Below are 20,436 nucleotides of genomic sequence, written 5' to 3' on the forward strand. Positions count from 1 at the left end.
TGCCACGATGAGATATTCTCTTCCGCCCGCAGCCTTGGTGAATTTTCCCATAATATCAATTCCCCACATCGCAAAGGGGATGGGGTCTAGAATTGATTTCAGGGTTTTGTTGGAAAATGCCAAGTCAGCATTTGCCACATCAGTCTCCAATCAGTTTTGACGATGACAAACACTACTAATGTTTCCATGTAGATATGTTTTGTCCAGCTCATCACTGCAGAGAATCTCGATGTAAATATCCGGTTCAAAGAAATTTCCGGAGAGTCAAGCTCAAGATCAAACCATCTTAGACAAAGAACCAAAATCAAGAGGAGAGCATCAATATCACTGATCAAGATCAAGTCAAAGATCAAGACTTAGGCTAAATCAGGGCTTAGGACACCTTTGCATACACACACATGTAAATGCATCCAAAATATGTAATCCATGTTACTAGAGTGACCTAGGACATGTTAGTAAGGTGTACAATGCTTAGGATTGTCAAAAAGATCCAAAAATCCAAGCCATATCCCAGCCCAAAACTGTTTAGAAAAACAGAGCCCAGACGGATGTTCGTCTGAGCAGACGGACGTCCGTCTGTTTTGATAACTCTGTTTCTCAGAAACAACAGAAGGCCAAACGGAATTTCCGTCTGGCAGACGGATGCCCGTTTGAGCCAGTCCAGGCCAGACGAACGTCCGTCTAGCCCAGATTTGACTATAACGGCTAGTTTAAAGAGAATATCTTCTACAGCTGTTTGTAACGGATACCTTTGAAACGGATAACCGTCTGGGCAGACGGACTTCCGTCTGGAACAAAATCTCGCAAAGATTTTATATCCTTTGGGGAAATGGGGAAGGTAGTAACTTAGGGTCTATAAAAGCCCAACCAACCCCATTTGAGATTCATCCTTCTCCCCCATCAAGCACATATTCACTCACAAGTGAAAAAGCAAAGTTTTGGTGTTTTTATCATTATTGATGTCCTCCTAACTCCGGTTAACTTTGAGGGATATTCCAAAGTTGAAGCTTTCACTGAAGCAAAGTCTGGAGTTATTGAAAGCCGCTGAAGTATATTGATTCTTGATTCATTCATTGCATCACTTGCACTCAAAGGGTAAAGGGTTACTCTCCTTTGATAGGTAATATCTAATACTTTTCGTATTGTGAATTGGTTATTTTAATTCTAGTCTAGGTTGATTAGAATTCATTGTATTGGATACTCTTGTCCGTGAACGAAGATTGCATTGGATACTCTTGTCCGTGAACGAAGATTGTAAAGGGTACTCTTGCCCTGAAACGAAGATTGTAAGGGTTTGATTCTCTACCCACTGTATTGAAAGAGATTCGTTAGTGGAAACGTAGACTAAGAGAGGAGTGGACGTAGACTCGTAGAATTGAACCACTATAAATTCTGTGTTTGTGATTGCTGTTTTCATTAGATTTTATCTTGAACTGTCAATCCATTTTGAAATTGCAATTAAACCGGAAAATTGTTATAAACCACTAGGTACAACCTAATCACCCCCCCTCTAGGTTGCACCAACAGGTTTCAGCTGGCCTTTTTGATACTGTGGCATGGATTTGGCAATTGCTACAACGACGAACGTATTCCATTGCCGCCTCTTGGAGCTTCGGCCAATACAAACCAAGCCTTAAGATTTTGTGGGCTAGAGCTCGACCGCCCATATGCGCTCTGCAAATTCCTTCATGAACTTCTGCCAACGCTATTTTCGATCCTTCGGGACCCAAACATCTCAAGAGGGGTCCAGCATAAGACATTCGGTATAGTCTTCTATTTTGCATTACAAACCTTAACGCCCATACCTTGATTACTCTTGCCTCCTTTGGATCTTTTGGTAGGTTATCATCTCTGAGATATTCCATGATCAAGTCTTTTCTTTGGCTTTAGCTAGTTTTGAAAGCTCATCTGCCATTGCATTTTCTTTTCTTGGATCTGACATACTTTAAGATTCTTGAATTCCTTTTGCAACTCTTGCACGATTTCTTGATATTTTTGCAATCGGGGCTCCTTGACGCCATACTCTCCTTGCACTTAATTGACAATAAGCTGTGAGTCACTGAAGATAGTTACCTCTGCTATTGCCAGTGCCTTTGACAGACGGAGTCCAGCTATCAAGGCCTCATATTTTGCCTCGTTGTTGCTTGCTTCGAATGTAAACCTCAAAGCATAGCGAATTATGAATCCTGCTGGGCTTTTCAAAAGAATCCCAGCCCTAGCTCCTTGCTTATTGCTCGAGCCGTCTACGTATACCTCCCACATGGTTGGAATACTGGGTTCGGCTACTTCCTCGGTCGGTGCAGTGGTTTCCACCACGAAATTGGCCAATGCTTGGGCCTTGATTGTCGTTCGAGGCTTGAAACTTACTTGGAATTCGCCAAGCTCGACCGACCATGCTACCATTCTTCCAGACAAATCAGGCTTACGAAGAACTTTATTAAGAGGAAAAGTAGTCAATACCTCTATCGGATGTGCTTGAAAGTATGGCCTTAGTTTCCTGGCCGCTATCATAAGAGCCAAAACTTGCTTCTCGATCTGGGAATATCGCGTTTCTACGTCGAGGAGCACATGGCTGACATAATAGATTGGCATTGCCTCTTGTCTTTCTCCCGAACAAGTACCGCACTTACCGCTGAGCGTGATGTTGCCAAATAAATTTGCAAAATTCTCCTTTCTCTGGTCGGGATAAAAGCGGTGGTTTACCCAGTGTTTCTTTCAGATTTTCGAACGCCTTTTGACATTCTTCTGACCATTTTGCCTCCTTACTGCCCCTCAAATCCTTGAGTGCTTTGAAAAAAGGGAGGCATTTTTCTCCTGATTGTGAGATGAATCAGTTCAGCGCAGCTACTCTTCCTGTTAGGCATTGCACATCCCGAACGGTCTTAGGAAATTCCATGTTAATCAAAGCCTGTATTTTGGCCGGGTTAGCCTCAATACTTCTTTGAGATACCATGAAACCTAAGAATTTCCTTGACGATACACCGAAGGCACACTTTTCTAGGTTCGGCTTCATCTAGTATTTCCGGAGTACTGAAAATACTTCTGCCAAATCTTCAATATGCTTTGATCTTGCTGTGCTTTTCACCAGCATATCATCAACTTATGCTTCCATATATCTCCCGATCAGATCCTTGAAAGCAGTAAACTTTTCATCTTCCCGATTCATGAGGGTCTGATTATACCCCGAATATGCATCCATGAAACTTAACATTTCATATCCAGCGGTGTTATCTATTAAGAGATCTATCCGGGGCAACGGATAACAGTCTTTCAGGCAAGCCTTGTTGAGATCTGTGTAATCTGTGCACATTCTCCATTTTTCATTTGCCTTCTTGACAATTACCACATTGGCCAACCAGATTAGGCATTTGATGGGTTTAATGAACCCTGAATTCTTCAACTTTTCGACTTCGCCCTTGATGGTCTCGTGCTTTTCTATCGAGAAGTTTCTCCTCTTTTGAATAACTTGTTTTACCTTTGGATCTATCCAAAGTTTGTGCTTTGCCACTTGACGATCTATTCCCGGCATATCCTCTGCAGACCATGCGAACACATCACTGTTTTCCCAAAGGAATAACTTCAGTTCTGTTTTGAATTCCTCCAACTGCTCGGATCCGATATGAGTAGTTCTTTTTTCATTGTCAGGATCCAGCTGGATTCGCTCCAACTTTTCTACGGGCTCGGGTCTTTGCATTTCTTCCTCATCCCGATCATCCCGTATCTCTATTGGTAATGCCGTAGCCTTCCTCGGGCCTTCCTTATCTTTCAGATACGCCACGTAGCACTGTCGGGATATTCTTTGGTCAGAGGAAACCTGACCGATTCCCAAATTAGTTGGGAATTTTATCTTCAGGTGCTTTGTCGAAACTACAGCACCTGACTTTGATAAGGATGGCCTGTCAAGAATGACATTGTAAGCCGGAAGTTCCCGAACCACCAGGAAGTTCACCCGAATAGTAGCTTATTTGGGGAAACTTCCAACTGATAAATCTAGTTGTACCGATCCTTCGGCTATAGCTGACGACCCGGCAAAGCCACAAAGATGCGTAGATGACAGCTCCATTAGATCTTCCTCGACTTTGAGCTTTTGATAAGCCTCATAAGATAAAAGGTTTGCAGCTGACCCTGTGTCAACCAATACTCTGTGCACCTCTCGGCGTGCAATTTCTACCTTGATGACTATGGCGTCATCATGAGGTATACATACGTCTCTCTCATCTTCTTCACCGAAGGTGATCGAACCCTCACCATTCGGTCTTTTCCGCTTCTGCGTTTCTCCCGTTCCAATAAATTTGGATTTGGCCTTCAACTTTCGGAGTGACTCAGGTTCGGGTCCTCCGAATATTGTCAAAATAGGTGATCGGGTAGCATCGATCACTTCTTTGCCTTTCTTAGATTTAGGAGCTTGGGTTGGCCGCTCTCGACTTACTGAATGCTCCCTTTTGTCACCGGTTCCTCGTGGTTCTGTCCGTCTCCCCTTGACGAAGCCGGATAGGTGACCTTGAGATATCAATCTCTCGATATCGGCCTTTAAATGCCTGCAGTCATTGGAAATGGCAATACCTCTCCATATTTCGCTCCCCAGGCTTTGTTGGAAGCTTCGGTGGCCATTTTAGGATATTTTGCCCCTTGATGATATTTAAAATGTCTGCCCGAGGAGTATTTAAGGGTGTATACTCGCTTTGATCGGGAGACCTCTGTCGCCACACTGTACGGGGCCTTCCAACTCAATCCCGAACATGCTTTTTGGGCTTTTGCTTTTTCTCGGGAGCTTTCTGCTCTTTTGCAGAGGCCTTCGTGTCTCCCTGACGCGCATCCAAGATCTTTGTTACCCCCGCCTGCTTCTGACACCTTTGTACCAGTTCAGCATAGGTGGTAGGCATAACCTGAAAAAATAACTCCAAGAGTCTCCGGTTGGTGAGTCCAGTGAACAAAGCAGTTTTAGCTACTTGTTCATCTAGATTCTCAATCTCCATTGTGACCCTGTTGAATCTTTTCAGGTATTCCCGAATTGATTCGCTTTTCCCTTGTCTAATAGTAACAAGGTTTCCTCGGTCTTCTTGATCTGAATTCCGCTTTGGAATCGACCGATGAATTTACGTGCTAGCTCCTCAAAGTCCACAATCCTTCTGCGCTGCTTCGGTCAAAGATGAACTGAATACCCTGCAAAGAATTTCATCTGAATTACCAGCCACTGCCATTGTCACACCCCACCCGTCGGTCTCGGTTACCCGCCCGACAACCCGTGGGTGCGATCCGTCACAAGATCCAAGGTTTTAGTCTATCAACAATATTTAAGACAAATACAGATAATCATGAGCAAAGAATATTCAATAACTGAATTAAATGAATTACAGGAGCCCAAAATGCTCCAATATCAAAGGAAAGAAATAAAGAATAAAGGATAAAACAAAAATGAGGGCAGCGGAATAATTCAAAAGTATTTATATCAGTTTCTTTCCAGTTTGTTTCTCTAAGTCAATGAACTTAGACTCCAGTTTAATAAGGTGAGGGGTTCTCCAATTCTTCTCCAGTCTCTCGTGCGAACTGCCTGACCACCTTTCGCCTCGACCATCAACCGGTGCGATAAGCGCACTCCATGCACCCGCAGAACTCCCGCACATGCTATTTCCATCTCCCAGTCGGCGGTGCCACATCTTCTTCAAACGGGATGGTTCCTTCATAGGGAACCAGCCCATCTTCGATACAAATCCTTCTTCAGTATAGGCTAAAAACATATAAAGAATAAAGGAATGAGTTCTAAAGAACTCGAAGAAACAATCATATATCTCATCCATCATCCAACAATGCCATGATACAACAAGTAATATGAATGAATGCAAAACATGAATGATGCTATGATTTCTAACTATGCAAGTCTCTAATAGTGACATGCTTTAAGATAAACACCAGCCCTCCTCCGGGTAAGTCTCATCACTCCGATCCGGCAAGGACTGGTTACCTCTGTAGGGATCCGGGGAAAAAGGGAAAGTCCCACACGGCTCACAAACCATGGTTAGGGGTTAAGTCCACACTCTCTCACCACGACCATTGGTAATGAGTACTGGCGCATGTCGGGGTTTCTAATCCAATGCAAGGTCATAATGGTTACATGTCTACATGAAGTCCAGATACATCCCCTATGGCACCAACCAACTCGGTTCAAGTATCCTTCGCAACCTAGGAGTAAGAATCCTCATGGATGGCTACCTCTGTTGGACTCTACTCCTTAACCCTATGGTCATCCACATATTATTGGGGCGGATGCTCTCATGATTCCTCACGACACCCGGTCCGGTCCTTGGACATCCGTGAGCCCAACCCTAACATATGCAACCCTACCATTTATATGACTAACAGTGGACCACCAAGTCACATCACTGTCATCACGGGTTACTCGGTTTCAATTCCCCTACCGAAAGGGTAGTAGCATGTGGGGTACCTAGCCATGCAATCTAGACTCATCCTAACAATGTCATCAATTAATCATGATAGTGCTTGAAGGTATCAGCAGGCATGTGTCCCATTCCACAGCCTTCGATATCATCAGCCGAGATATCCCAAACGGAACACCCCAACTATCATAACCATATACCAATTACCATAATCATATAACATTCACAATTCACCAGGTAATTATGTAATCAAAGCAAACAGCAGTAGTATATTAGAAATAAATACAACTACAGCAGCATATAACAATAGAAATTAAGACTAACAACTATCAGATTAACATGTTCAAGTATATGTAGATAGATAAGATAGATTGTCCTTACTTGCATATAACTGAAACGTCCATAAAATGGAATCCAAGTAACTATTAGTAGACTTTTCTTTTAAACAGTAATCACCTAAACACAGGGTTATTAGAATATATAAGTCACATAAATCAATTTGAATCAGAACCGAAATCCAATTGGTCACTGTTTACCAGCCGGTCGCTTGTGCCGGTCGCTTAGGTTAAGCGACCGCCACTAGTGACCGCCCCAAAAATTGATGAGTTTCAATCCGAAACTCAGGCTTCTGATTACTCGATTTCAATCCGGTTTTCGAGTAATCTCATCCTAAGTCTTGAATTAAACACTCCCTAAGCCAAAAGGGTGAGAGAAAATAATCCACTATCATCAATAGATTACCCATAACCCTCTCCTTGATTGGATTAACCATCTCACGGAAGTAGGGTTCCGTTTACGGTTATTCCATCTCAAGTAGATTAAAAAAGAGGGTAAAAATATCCAAGGGGTAATCACAGAGACGAGGGAAAAAGGGTAAAACCAAACTAACGGAGAAAAGAGAGTAAAGAACGAAGGGTTAGTTCAATACCTCACACCAGAAAGCCAGAGAAGAAGAGAACTGATCTTCCAAGTCACTGTCAGTACTCCAGAGACTCTTTCGGATCTTCCCCGCAGCCGTCTAAACTCCCAAATAAGCAACCACGAATAAAGTAATCGTTAATGAGACGGAGGTTGCCTTTTATAGAAGTCTGGGGGCAAAATAGGGCAAAATAGGGCAAAATCCCCGAAAACAGACCGGGCGGTCGCTTGGGCCGGTCGCTTAGGTTAAGCGACCGCCACTAGTAACCGCCCCCATGTAATTTGCCAGACAAGGGTGCTTTTACTAGGGGCTTGATACCCAAGGCCAACCTAGCCCTAAATAAGAGATGGGGGAGATCTGACCTTCATTCCGGACATCTCTGAACAACACCTGACTTCCAGAATTTCCAACTCCAGCCAAGGCAGGCTCTTCAGATAAAGGATTAATATCCATGGGTCCTGGGTATGGATCATGGGCTTCAATCCGGATACTCCACAAGTTCACCCGACTAGACCTTCGGGTTCTCGGACCTGGAATACGGATCTCGGGTTAGAAATACGGGGGGTATTACAGCCATAGTCTGCTAGTGATAACTGATATGAGCGATAGGATCTCCCGAACCGTCGAACGTAGAAAAAGTTGGTAACTGGAAATTGATATCCGACTATCGCTTCTGCGAACGGGGTTTTTCTGATAATCGAATATATATCGTCAGTTATTCTTCCTCTAGTCAGTTGTCTGAGCCTCTGATTAATATTGGCTAGTTCTTGGCCAATATGCATTGAACGGTCACCGGTGATGCGAGCGTTGTCCTGAACCGCATGCCTGGGGGTTGGTGAGTGAGTTCGCACTCCTGCTTCCAACCTTGTCGTTGAATTCATAGTGCTTCCTTGCGGTCGTTCGAATCGCTCGTCTCTTTTAGGGAGTTCCCCATTTCTTCTTGGTTCTCTACCTTGTCTTCGGACATCTTCCCGAAAATTCTAACCAACATTCTGGGTCCTCTGAGGCCTTCTTTCCCTTCGCGAGGAATGCCCTTGTGGAAGAGAGGTAAATACCTCCTCCCCTTCTCTTACACGCCTTCCCGCTTAGTGCTGATTAGGAGCCTGCGGCACCACCACTTGCTTGACCAACGTCCGAAGCGTTTGATTCATCTCCAGGAATTGGTGCTTCGGTTGATCCAACTGCTGTTGGAGTAGATTAGGAGGATGCAATTGGTCATTGCCTCCTTGTCCACCATCTTCTCGTACTTCACGAGGTCGACTTCCTTCAGGAATATCATTTGGATTGTTCCCTCCTGGAAGTTGAGTGTCAGCATCTCGCTGAGCCGCCACAGCCGCCGCTGCTGATGATCTCGTAACCATGACTTTCTGAAGCATTTCCCACAGACGGCGCCAAATGATGCGTCCAAGATTTGCTCAGCCCTTAGATCACGTATGAATGACCTGCAAAAACAATCGTCAGATGTGGCCCGACTACGAGGGTCGGGAGTCCACCTCCGAAGGCTAAGTCAGCTGATGAACTGATCATAAAAGGCTCTGCTTGAGTACAGAGCAAAAGTATGAATACGAATATAGGGAATACGATCTATATACCTCTCTTGTACATAGGTCATGTTTAATATAGTGTTTACCTTCGAATCTCCTTCGTTGGATTTACTTGAGCCTTCTTCGGGTGGCCGTCCGATCTTAACGATTAGATCCGTTGACAATAGATCCGTTTGTTGGTGGGATAATGGATAACTGCACGATCATAGCGTGACACGTTCTCGAGTAAGCACGATCGTTTGCTCCCGTGAGTACTGTTAACCGTCTCCTTGATGATTCGTCCACTCCGATTATTACGGAATCGGGCGTGCCTGTTGACTGAGTCAGGTTTCTTCCTCAGCAAGCTATATGTAAACCCAGCCTGGTCGGATGCGAGTCGGTCCGTTTCTTCCTGACCGGAGTCAAGGGTCGAACCAAGGGCGGACCTAGTTCGATAATTATTTTTCCCGTATCAGGGAGTTTCAGCATCCTTATGAAATATTTCACTTCAACTCTTAACCAGTTCACATTCCTTTTATTAGATTGGAGTTGCAATGGCAGTTCCACTGGAAATCAATAGTTAGTTACTTCCTAGTTTGTAAAATAGAAGGAAATCAGTAGAGTTTTCATCAATAAATCTATCCGAACTTACCCGAATGAAATGAGCTCTCTGACTCCCCTTTAGCCAAAAGTTGTGCTATTTGGGAATGCAATCTCTTATTTTATCTGCTGCTCCAGTTTGCCAACTTTTTCTCCCCACTTACTTTCCTTTGCAGTAAACTGTTGGCATACTGCTTCTTGCATCTCCTTATGCAATCTTTTTTCACACTCTTTCAAATGCATATAAAATAAAACATAAGTACTGAAGTCATTCCTGAATTTAAATATAAAGAATCCTACTACATATCCAAGCCTTCCAAACCTTAATATAATATCTTGAGGCTAGCATATGCACTATTGTGTGTGCTAGCGTGTGTTATAGCAGCAATCTCTTATAATTCAGTAAAGCACATAGATGATGCAAGAACTACTCAGCCATATCCCAATAGTCAACAACATTAAGAGTTATGTATTAGGAGTACTTTGAGAACTAGTTTATTTACTCAATGTTTTACATTGAATTTGTTCTTTTACTTATCATCTACCTAGGGAGTTGCATGTGATTCAAAATATTATGTTAATGAAGTAGTACAGGTGTGGCAGAGATAATTGCACTAAGACATAACATTCTACCATCATATCACATCATCTCCTTCAACCTCCTTCTCTCATCTCTCCTAACTATTATGTGAAACGTTTGAAGAAATCTTGCAAGAGCATGAATGTATACCATGGAGACACCAAGAGATCTCATTTCAAGGAATAGGCACATGGAGGTAAAGCTGCTGCTCTCTTGGACAAATTGTGTTGAGAGAACAGAGTGTTCTGAGACTCTTTCTCCCACCTAAATTGATAACATATACTGATACACAAATCTAAAAGAGAAGAATGAATAAAAGATGAAACTTGGAAACCCAAAGGCCCCCCAGTTCACATTCTTTTCGTCCAATCACATTCCACAAACAAATGAGAAATTGTTTCTTCAGATTTGATACAGAACATTCACACTTGATCGATATGAGTCCAATGTCTTAAAACTGCTCCAACAGGTATTCCATTGTTGAGCAATCTCCAGAGAAAAATTTTATATCTAGGAAATCCTTTCAAGTTCCAGAAAAAGTTCCACCACCTCTTGTGAGTTAGAGAAACCCCAAAATGTGGGTTATACTTCGAAACATTAATTTGGTCCATAACTTGCCTTTCTTAGATGGGATGGACGCCCAATGATCAGATCCTAAATCTCAGGGGATATGAGAAATTACCTGCGCAAAATGGGTTGGTACAACTCGTTGAAGAGCAGTATAATTCCACTCATTATTGGAAATACAATCAACCACCTTCATTGAACAATTCACATCATCAAAACAGTTAGCTAATGAGTTGGAGGGTAAACCTTGAATCAGAGGATGAGTCAAAAAGTATCTATATGTGTTCCAATTTTTTTTGAGACTAGAGGTTCGATTGAATAAAAAACCGAGACGAGGCTATTCCATACTCAAGAACCTCTTTTCTCTTGAACTTGAGGGTTAAAGAAAGAAGAGTTACGAAAGTATTCCCTTTAACACCCTCGCCCATATACTTTTAGGTTCTGAAAGTAACCTCCAGAGCTGTTTAGCTAGAAGGTCAGTGTTATGGGTGGAGGATTTTGGAAATCCCAACCCCGCTTTTAATATAGGTTGAGAGACTTTATCCCAACAAATAGGAGAAGGGTTTGAACCCTTCCCAGTATTCCCATTTTAAAATCTACTAGCAACAGAATCCAACTTGTTACATACCTGTCTGGGTGTGTGAAAAATGCTCATATAAATTGTAGGAATTGAAGCTAGGACAGATTTCATTAGTACCTGTCTTCCTGCAAAACTCAAACAGTTAATTTTCCAATTTGCCTTAGAAGAAACATTGTTAATTAAAAAATTCAAGTCTTTGACAGTAGACCTAGACAAAAAGAGTTAGAGTTCCTAGATATTTGGCCAAAATATTCATCAAGGGAATTCCTAAAATTTTCAGCAAATCTCCTTGAGATCTTTCTGAGACATTCTTACTGAATCAAGCACCACTTTTTTGAAAATTGATTTCTGTCCAGAAAGATAACTGAAAAGATCAAGAGCAGCCTTAATAGTCACCACATCTCCTTCCACAGCTCTACAAAATGTAACAACAAACCATTCAGTTTGAACCCCCAAAGGCCCACCTGCCTAGACACGTTTAGACCAAGATAAGTGGAGTTTTAGTGTTTCCTCCATCCACACACACTAAGGCAATGAGTGTTAATAAAAGATCCCAAGAAACTCATTTTATGCTTAATTTAGTTTACTATGTTCCTGAAAAAACATTCATTATTTGGTGGAGATTAATTTACATACTTTATTTTAAAGGAAATATGTTATCTTTTTCATTATTTTGATCTTGTAACTAGAATAAAAATATGCAAAATTGTCATACAACAACCTGCAAAATTAAAATTCCTACCAGATTCTGCCCCACCCATACTTTCATTATAAACTTCATTAAATATGCTACTCTTTATTTAAAAAGTACAAGAAGTAAGTCTATTTTACCAGAAAGAAAAGAAAAAAAAAGAACAAGTCTATTTAGAAATAATTCAAAATTTGAAGAGCTAACTCTTAAACTGAACTTCCCAAACATTAGAAATAGGCGAAAGCAACAATTAATAATCTCACATTTGAACAATAAAGAAAGCAAATCACAAAAATATCCAAACAATATTCCATTAGATGGAATGCTTCATGTATCTATAATCTATATAATTCTAGAATAGACATTACAAAAACACTAAAATTAAGTGATTACAAAAAGATTAAAATAAGTAAGAATTTAATTGGGTCTTTCCAACATAAATAGAAATGTGAAACTCAAATTTTCTTTCCCTCTTCACTTGTCTTTCTTCTTTCTTCAGTCGCTTCATATATGGAAGCAATAGATTGAAATTGTTTTTTCATTCGGTTGTTAGTGTTGCCCTCCATCTCCTATTCTTCTTCTGCATTTGTTAGTCCATTCAGTTGAATGAGGTGTCTGAAGCCAAACACAAATTTTATCTTCCTCTTCACTTGTCTTTCTTCTTATTTGTTCCAGTGATAGGTAAGGGTAGTCGCTTCATATGTGGAAGTAATCGACCGATATCGCTTTCTCATCTTGTTGCTTGTGTTGCTCTCGATCTCGTTTTCTTCTTCTGCAATTTGCTGCTCTATTCAGTTGAATGAGGTTGTTTAGCAGCCTTCATGTGTTTGAGTTAGTCGACTCTTCAAGTGCCTTTTCACCCTTGAATTTTACCAATAAAAATAGAAATTAAAAACTTAAAAAGATTGGTTTAATAAATTAATGGCTATAAGATATGATGCTATAAAAAGGAATTAAGCAACCTCTTTGTGAAAGCAGGGTTAGGTTGCATAAATTGTGAACCCTCACCAAACATTGCATTGGCAGGGGCCTCGTGCACCTTTATGCCCTTTATACACACTACTTAGCAACTCAAGCCAAGTTCTCTCATCTCATGCAATCAACAAATGGATCATATCATGAATTTACATTTTTAAAGCCAATGATATACATCAAGAAGAACAATTCCAATAGGAAAACAAACAAAATTGCTAAGCCATTCCCCCAAAATGATTAAGGAATTGTTTCCCTACTCAGAAATTGTAGAGAAAAAAAGAAATATAGCAAATGTACTTACACACGCTGAAGTGGTAATATAATGCCGTTGCTAAAACATAAACAAATAGACACACTTGCATATTACTTAATCAAGACAAATCAGAAATGACTCATAATAACCACTGCCCAACAATGCCAGATAGAAAGTAATATATATCGTTGATTGTGCATATTATTTAATGAAGATTAAAAATTTCTTGAAACAGACGGATCCTTGAAAAGTAGTTGTGAAGGTGTTGTACCTTTCATATAGACATAATTATAACTATAATCCATTAGATGTAAGAAATCTTGTATCTAGTGTTGGGTTGTTGCGCCTTCTAGATTATAAAAGAAATGTAACCTTTGGCTTAAGGACTAATCCAATTTCATGTCAATGTTAGCACACGAACACACACGAAGTTATACATACACAGAGCTTGACTTCTAGTTGGGCAATAATGGGCATAAAGAAAAAGGAAAAAAAAATCTATCATACACACATACAATATAAGTTCTAAATGAAAAATATAACAGACACAGCATGCATGTGAATTCTAGCTGAAAAAAAAATTACAAAAGAAGGAGATAAACATACGTGATATCTGTCCTGGTAAATCATCGATCCGATATGGGAAAACATCCTCTATATGGTTGATTATCTGGGAAAACATCCTCCATATGCTTGGCACCATATCTACGCGGATATACATAACCTGAATTGATACTCCAAAATAGCACAGTTGTCATAGTAACACATGGATAAAGCAAATTTCTATAACAAAGAATGAAACCTAAAGGAAGAATATAACTAGATTTTCTCACCTATCGTTGCGGAAGTGGATGAAAACAAAGAAGACAGAATGAAGGAGACGCAGAGCTTATGCTTTGTCTTTTTGGGTAAAAGCACATACCTAATTCACATAGTTCAAATACAAGTCGGTTTTTAGACGCTAACATAAAACAAATAAAAATACAAATACAAATACATATTTTTTTTTGGTGGGCTTAAAAAATACAAATCATTTACCCAAGAAAAGTTGTTAAATGCAAGTCCATCTCACATTTGGGACAACCTTGGTTTCACGAAAGCCTGTGGATTACCAAGCTTTGTGTCATATTTATATTTTCTCTTGACCATTTTTTAGCCATACAACGGACTCCAAAACAATTGAATCGGAGCTCAAAATATTCTAAACGGTCCCCAAAACATTTGAAACGGTACTCGAAACATTCTTGCTTGACAAAATTGATGTTATCAACAACACTAACCTAATATAGCTTTAAATTCACAAATCTAGCTTTTTTATTTAACTAGCATAATTTCATGTTCGTTGGGTTTTATTATTTTTTGAAATAATGTAATTATATAGATGGTTTCTTTTAGGAGGATCACAGATTAATGATCAAGTTTACATTATCTATTTTTCATTTGTGTTCTTAAAATTTTAAACATTTATGAGTTATTTAAGTTGATTGATGTAGTTATTACGCATATTTTTAGGGAGAGATGAAATATAATGAGAAACTTTTTTGTTATAAATAATATTTATAAGGGAGGTTGGTGAAGATACATAATAGGTTTGGGTGAGAGGGCGTTAGTTGAAGAGGTGAACCTATTGAAAAAACCTCTTAAGGATTGGTGGGATGTTTCACTGGTGGTGGTGTGATAATGGCTATTACAGTGGTTTGGATGATATGTTCAATGAGGAAAAGGTAGTTGTTATGGTAGAAAGGTATTTTGGTCTAGTTTAGCCTTTCTATGAAAACCCAATCCACATGATCATTAGCTTTTTGCATATCAAGTTTGATCGCCATGTATTTTGTCTTTGTCTTCTTGCATTTCCTAATATAATGGAAGACTTCATGAGCAACAAAGACGTTATTTGAGATACTTTGGCCAATAAAAAATGCAGATTGGTAGGGACTGATTACATCTTGAAGAATGCCACGCAACCGAGTTGCCAATATCTTGGTGAAAACCTTGACAATTACATTGCAGAGAGCAATTGGGCGGAATTGATTTGGGCGCTCAGGATTGGACAATTTTGGTACTAAGCAAATGAGAGTTTCATTCATGGTAGAGGGAATGAAACCATGAGTAAAAAATCCACAAACCAGGTGATACAAATCCAAATGGATGACATCCTAGTATTTTTGAAAAAAAGCCAGCGGAAAACCATCAGCTCCGGTGATGTGAGAGGACTCATTGCAAAAAGAATCTTCACTTCCTCAAGAGATGGTGTTTCTCATAGAATAGTATTGAAATCATTGGTGATAACAGGTTAAACAGATTGCAGAATAGAATCCAATGCAGCATCATCAATACCTTCATTCGAAAAAATGTCCGCAAAATAAGATGTGAATGCTTCATAAATTTCTTCCAAATTAGATGTCCACTGGCCATTAGCATCTTTTAATGATAGAACTTGATTTTGCTGCCGACATTGCGTAGTAGAAAGATGGAAAAAAGCTTGTGGCGGTTACAATTGATATCTATTTCACTAGGCAAAGCTGGGAGTTACCTTATCAGGTGCGATGCTGAGTGTATTTTGGGTCAGGTTTATAAATATTATTACAAAATTAACCACCCACCCATCTCACAATCTAGACGCGAAGAGCCAAAGGGACAATGCATGTATGACATTTATTAATTTTTTTGTTTATCGAAGATGACATTCAAGCCCTAGGCGTGGCTTAATTGGCAAAAAACCAATGCTTAAAGACCAACACTTTCAAGATCCACATCCTCTGTAATTCATTTTCCTACAATTCCTTACAATTCCCCCTAGGATTGTGCTATGTGGCATTTAAGTAATGCAACGGTCACCCAACAAACTAGAGTTTAAGTAAAATTCAAATTTATGGGTGAGTTTAAATAAAATTCAAATTTAGTTTGAATTGGGTATCCGTTGGATTACTTAAATGCCACATGACACATTAATCCTAGGAGGAAATTATAGGGAATTGTAGGGAAAAGAATTACAGAGGATGTGAATCCAACACTTTCATGCAAGAGGTCAGAATATTTTCAGGGCTAGAAGCAAAGCCCCACCTATATTAATTATAAAATCTCCCTTGAGGCTATAGTTAGTGTGTACATAAGCTTGAACAAATGAACTTCATATCCAAAAAAAGAAAAAGAAGAAGAAGTTGATGACATCTATATCGAAGTGATGGATTTATGGTTACAAAATCAAACATCAATTGTAAGCCTATTATGAGTTTGGGTTTATATATAACACAATATATGTACACGTAAAATTTGAATGTCTCCACATGCTCTTACTTGAAATCAAATTACTAAGTGTATGTGCTTCTAGTACAATGGTGGCAATCTCCTTTATAGAGACAGTAAGTGCAATGAGGTCATGAATTTGAACCTCCGCCCTTACCACACATTTTCCTTCTCCTTCCCACTTGCCCCCCCCCCCCACCAAGTAATTTTATATATTTGAGCTGGGGATTTTAATTCCAACGTCCTTTGAAGGTGTTGGTTTTTTACCAATTCAATATTTTTTGAACCAACCTAACCCGAAACGGATGCAGGAGCCTATGCATGGTAACCTATTTTTAACGATCTTATTTGTAAACTCATTTCTATCCATGATGAACCTATTTTTAACAAGTCTTTATATTAACTTATTATAAAAAAAGGGAGGGGACCATGGGTAGAGCTGCCCATGGGAGTCCGGATCAGCGACACTGACTGGATGCTTGCTAACCATAAATACTTGGGGGGTGGGGTGCAAAAGGTACCACTACGGGTCTCAACCCTTTTAATTTTTTTTTACTTGTGGGCCCACCTAATTTTGTGGTTGAAAATGTAAAGGGAATGTGCTCCCCATCAGTGGAGATGATCAGGATTTGGGCCGTGGCCTTCCTTCCTTTTTAAAATTTTCCCTTTTGACCTCTCTCTTTTATTTTTTTTGTTATCTCAGTTCTCGTCTTCCTTCTATATATGAAATATGAGCATTTGACTCCTTTTTTTATTGGATAATAAAAGCAGTAGATAAAAAGATCACTATAACCTTCCCCCCTCCCTCTCCTTTTTCTCTTCAAATGTTGAATCCTAGCTCTGCCTGGTGGAGACTATTCATATACCACTGAAGAGCATTGAACTTGACGTCTTTTGAGATAGGCATTGATCATTGCCAACTCAACCAATGGTGATCCTTTCATGTGTATGCATGAATCCATAATTTCCAAAACAAGGTAGTCAAAATTTCATTGCAAGCAACAAGAAGCGGCTTGACAAATGTCAAGAAGCCAAGGAAATAAGTTAAACAAAAACTGACAGAATTAGCAAAAAATCAATGAAGTAATCGTGATTTATTCTTCCGGAAAGGAAAAAAATTTCCTTCATTTAAACACCTTCAGATCATAATTATCCTTTTCTCTGCTGTCCCATATTTTCACCCACTATGGGACCCACATTTCTAAGTTTCCCACCCCATGGAAACTGCTAGCTAAAAATAGCGAAGTCAATAATTTTGCCCTTGACTGATAAAAAAAAAAATGCTAAAGTGACATTTAGAAACCAAACTTGGATTTCTTTGGTTGAGCTAGGTAGATAAATTTACAAAAGCTTAGGAAATTTCATTAAATGCTTTATTGACATGAAGAGGTAGGTTCTTCAACTGTACAAATAGAATCCACTATGTCATCTCATCTTCTGCAATGCTGCTTAACAAAAGGAATCAGGTTTAACAGGAGTGGGTTTTGCTGCAATCAGAAGAGGCAATGCCATACTTAATATTCTGTACCTGCGCTGGCTTCATAGGTTTTGGAAGGAGCCGCGCTCTTGCCTGTGCAGCATATCTAAAAGTTCAATTTTAGTTATTTATTTTTTTTTTTGTGTTGGCGCACCAAAACAACACAGGAAGGAGTTCAGTTGAGTTGAGTAAGCATTCAAAATTCAACCGCAACTCCATTGTGAGCATGTGGATCAAATAAGATGAAAAACTATCTCTGCACTCAAAATTCAACAGCAACTTTATTGGGTGCATGTGGATCAAATAAGCTGAAAAATAATCTCAGCACTCATGGTTGTAGAACAATGTTTCCTTGTACTCATCAAAATTGAAATAAAACATTTTTTTTTTTCTTTCTTTCTTTTGGTAAGAAGACAAACTACATTTATTAAACTTGAGTATGCTTCATTTATCAGAGTCAGGAACAAAAAGTCTCAATGTGTCTACCACCGACAAACATTTTACAATCTGTATATCTCACATTTTCCTTTAGATCATCCTTCCATTTCCTCTCTTCTTGCTAGTTATTTTACCATCTTTGCAACAACTCTTCCTTCAACGTATTTAGAAAATCTTTAAGCTGGCTCTTGGCCTCAATAATTTTGTAGGCTACTAGTCCTTCGGGCTTCCACAATACCCAAATACAGCACACTTATCCGAGGGACCCCCTTGCCCAATTCTTGGTATCTTTATCCCCTCAAATCATGGGGCAGCTCACTCTACTCTTGGGTGAGTGTTCCTACAAATAGATGTTAAACAAGTTAGAATACAAATGCTTAAAATAGTGGCAGTTAGAAAACAATGAAAACACTAACCATAACTTCATCTTATGGTACGTTAGGTTCTCCATTTTTCTTCTTATGGGTGATAGTATATGTCCAATTTTTATTCTCTAATCCTCCCTTGATATCCTTTCTGGAGTTGACCTTAATAGAAAATAAAAATATCCTTCACCTTCAACCCTTTCTCTTTTACATGCTTGCTCCATCCATGTTGAACACAAAGCTTCTGTTGTGCTTATATAGTAATTGCCACTACTCTCATTCTTCTAAGGAAAATGCCAACAAAAAAGTATTGTTTCTAACTCAATTGACTCTCCAATTAGCTCTAAAATGAAAAGGCCAATCTAGTTTCCAACTTCACAATCTCAATTATTGAATAAAAGTAAAAAAATGGATGCAAATACATCAAACGCAAGACAAATATATATACTTTACAACTGAAACCATATCTAATTCAGTTTAGTTACATTAAGAACCATAACTGAAAAAGATAAATTGATTATATTCTAACACTTCATCATACCTAAAGAAGAGGAAGAAGAAGGAAAAATAGCAGACTAAATGAATCAAAAGAACGGAATAGCAACAACAGAGATAGGTGATACAAAGCATGAGAGAGCCTAACCTTGAAACACTTGATATATATAGGCTAGGGTTTGATGGAGGCATCACGGACCCCAAAACAACACAGCCCAAAATGCCGGTTGATACTGCACATCAAAAACAGCAAATTTGGGAGTATAATCTTTTGAGGTGAAATCGTGGGTGTATTTTGGGTTAGGGTTGTTTGGGCCTCATATGATGAATTTCGTTGTTATTGGGCTCAGTTTGGTAAATTTGGAAAGTTTTAAACATAGATGACTTAATTTCGTGCCATTGAACCTCCACATAAGATGTCACGAATCACTCCCATGCGGTTTGGGTAGTCCCTTATCTCATGTTCGAATCTCTTATGCTCCTTTGTCTTTCCCATTAGGTAGTTCTGTGCTCTTTGACCTAAGCATGGCCGCATGAAATTGCTACTAGCTTCTATGAACTATACTAGGCCTCCGGTAGTCTAAGGTGTGAGCTACTATTGCGAAGTCCTTACTGAAAAAAGAAACTACTATAATGAAATTGAAGTGCTACTCTAGATACTCTACACTGCCCGAACAATTATTCGTTGTTGGATGGTAATATAATCAATTATTCATTAAATGCTAGGATGATCCTTTTTAGGGATTACCTCCACTGCAGGAAGCACAATATGTTGCCCTGGAGGTTTTTGATCATATAAATAGAGGTGGGACCAATTGAGTATCTGTTTTATTTATTTTTAATTCAATATTTACTTAGTGGTCTCTATTCTTATTTATGTGGTTAAAAACCGTTTAGAAAACATATTGTGCTCTTCGTTAGATCTAGAGAAGGTGATCTGGACTCTTTCTTAAACCCTAAACTCCAAAAAAGAAAGTAAAATGATTTTATTTCTTGGTTTTTATTTTTATTTTATTTTTTTCAAAACATATATATGGGATATATGTGTAAAAAAATTATATAAAAAATATTCTCTCATACTTACAAAATAAGAAATACCATATTTTTGTAAATAACCAAACACGTCCTTATTTATTCCACTCTATATTACACATCTACATAAGATCTCGCCAAGATCCCTGACCTGTTACAACTCATGATATTACATCCCTATCAGTTGCATATCTCTACTTGATTCCTACAAATCCAATGCTAGATTTAAAACCAAAACACTGAGCCTCTCTGATCTATACTTCGAAAATCTCCTCCATGATTTTATACTGCTGAACTAGC

General features: G+C 39.2%; 1 long non-coding RNA gene across 1 annotated transcript; it reads right to left on the bottom strand.

The window, feature by feature from the left end:
• Positions 1-12,532: 12,532 nt before the first annotated feature.
• Positions 12,533-14,172, bottom strand: LOC149013048 (uncharacterized). Its single transcript, XR_016173882.1, has 4 exons — positions 14,122-14,172; positions 13,917-14,005; positions 13,690-13,807; positions 12,533-12,716 (listed from the first exon to the last, which is right to left on the bottom strand). It is a non-coding gene; the product is annotated as an uncharacterized LOC149013048 (long non-coding RNA).
• Between the last annotated feature and the right edge of the window lie 6,264 nt (positions 14,173-20,436).

The sequence above is a fragment of the Hakea prostrata genome, chromosome 6 (assembly GCF_041222555.1).
Source record: "Hakea prostrata isolate BN-2017 chromosome 6, UWA_Hpros_2, whole genome shotgun sequence".
Lineage (NCBI taxonomy): Eukaryota > Viridiplantae > Streptophyta > Magnoliopsida > Proteales > Proteaceae > Hakea > Hakea prostrata.